Source organism: Lolium rigidum, chromosome 3 (genome assembly GCF_022539505.1).
Source record: "Lolium rigidum isolate FL_2022 chromosome 3, APGP_CSIRO_Lrig_0.1, whole genome shotgun sequence".
NCBI classification, from domain to species: Eukaryota; Viridiplantae; Streptophyta; class Magnoliopsida; order Poales; family Poaceae; genus Lolium; species Lolium rigidum.
In genome coordinates, this window is record NC_061510.1 from 106,789,365 (window position 1) to 106,791,655 (window position 2,291).

The following is a 2,291-nucleotide window of genomic DNA, read 5'->3' on the forward strand; positions in this document are numbered from 1 at the left end:
CGGCGAAAATAGCTTAGTAGCCGAGATCCGGAGTGTGAGTACCTCTTACCTTTCCTCCACCGAGCAACGGCGCGTGAAAATAGCTTGATGTCTACGGGAGCTTCTATTCTTGTAGACGTTGTTGGGCCTCCAAGAGCGAGAGGTTTGTAGAACAAGCAAGCAAGTTTCCCTTAAGTGGATCACCCAAGGTTTATCGAACTCGGGGAGGAAGAGGTCAAAGATATCCCTCTCATGCAACCCCGCAACCACAAAGCAAGAAGTCTCTTGTGTCCCCAACACACCTAATAGGTGCACTAGTTCGGCGAAGAGATAGTGAAATACAGAGTGGTATGAATGAATATGAGCAAGAGTAACGGCGCGCAGTAAAATAGCTTGTTCGGCGTGTAGTTGATGGTGGTAATATGGTAGCGTAGTAACGCAGTAGAAACAAGAAACAAGCAGAGATAGCGTATTTAGGAACAAGGCCTAGGGATTACACTTTCACTAGTGGACACTCTCAACATTGATCACATAGCGGAATAGATAAATGCATACTCTACACTCTCTTGTTGGATGATGAACACATTGCGTAGGATTACACGAACCCTCAATGCCGGAGTTAACAAGCTCCACAATTCAATGTTCATATTTAAATAACCTTAGAGTGCATGAAAGATCAACACGACTAAACCAAGTACTAACACGACATGCACTACTCGTCACCTTCACACTATGTAGGAGGAATAGATCACATCAATACTATCATAGCAATAGTTAACTTCACAATCTACAAGAGATCATGATCATAGCATACGCCAAGTACTAACACGGATGCACACACCGTCACCATTACACCGTGCGGGAGGAATTAACTACTTTAATAACATCACTAGAGTAGCACATAGATAAATTGTGATACAAAACACATTGCAATCATAAAGAGATATAAATAAGCACTTCACTACGCCATTCATAACGGTGAATAAGTATTCGTGAAATATAGCCTAAGAGACCCACACGGTGCACACACTCTGTCACCTTTACACACGTGGGACAAGGAGTCTCCGGAGATCACATAAGTAAAATTCACTTGACTAGCACAATGACATCTAGATTACAAGCATCATCATATGAATCTCAATCATGTAAGGCAGCTCATGAGATTATTGTATTGAAGTACATAGGAGAGAGATGAACCACATAGCTACCGGTACAGTCCCGAGCCTCGATGGAGAACTACTCCCTCCTCATGGGAGACAGCAGCATTAATGAAGATGGCGGTGGTGTCGATGGATGAGCCTTCCGGGGGCACTTCCTCGCCCCGGCAGCATGCCGGAACAGAGACTCCTGTCCCCCAGATCTTGGCTTCGCGATTGCGGCGGCTCTGGAAGGTTTCTCGTACCGTGGCTTTTTCGTATCGAGGTTTTAGGTCGAGGGGCTTCTTATAGGCGAAGAGGCGGCGTCAGAGGGTCGAAGAGGCGGCGACACCATAGGGTGGCGTGGGCCACACCCAGGCCGCGCCGGCCTATGGTCCCGTGGGCCTGTGCCCCTCTCACGCGGTTCTCGGGTGTTCCGGATGCTTCGGGCAAAATAGGATGTCGGGTCTTGATTTCGTCCGATTCCGAGAATATTTCCTTACTAGGATTTCTGGAACCAAAAACAGCAGAAAACAGGAACTGGCCCTTCGGCATCTCGTCAATAGGTTAGTTCCGGAAAACGCATAAATATGACATATAATTTCTCTTCTTAAAGGTCGCAAGACTACTCGGCCATTGGAGGCCCTTCTGGGGGCAAATCCATCCTGTCCATCCGTTTCACCATACACAGTAAAAATCGGATCCCACTTTTACCTCCAACCGTTGGATGCAGCTATCTTTTTCTCACCATAGCTGCTCGCTCAAGTTGCATGACGCCTGGGCCCGTGGGCGTGCGGGGCCGCTAGCCAAAGGCAGCGACGACATCTCGTTCACGTTTCTTTTGTCACTTGATGCCGCAGATATTTTGGTGATGCGGTGAAAACCTTATCCCCAATCCCCTTCACCCCTTGAGCCCTGCGCCTCCTCAATCCCTGCTCCCGACCTCTCTCAGCCGCCGATCGCGCCCTGCAGCGGCAGCACGGCGGAGCGGGAACAGCCCGCTTCAACGCGACATCGCACGGCGAGCTTCCGGAGCAGCAGGGGACGGCTGCATTAGCGGGCGGCGGCGCGGAGGGTGAGCGGCGGTGCGGGAGCAGCCGGCTCCGGCTTCAACTCAACGTCGCACGGCGAGCTTCCAGAGCAGCGCGGGACGGCTGCGTTGGCGGGCAGTGGCGC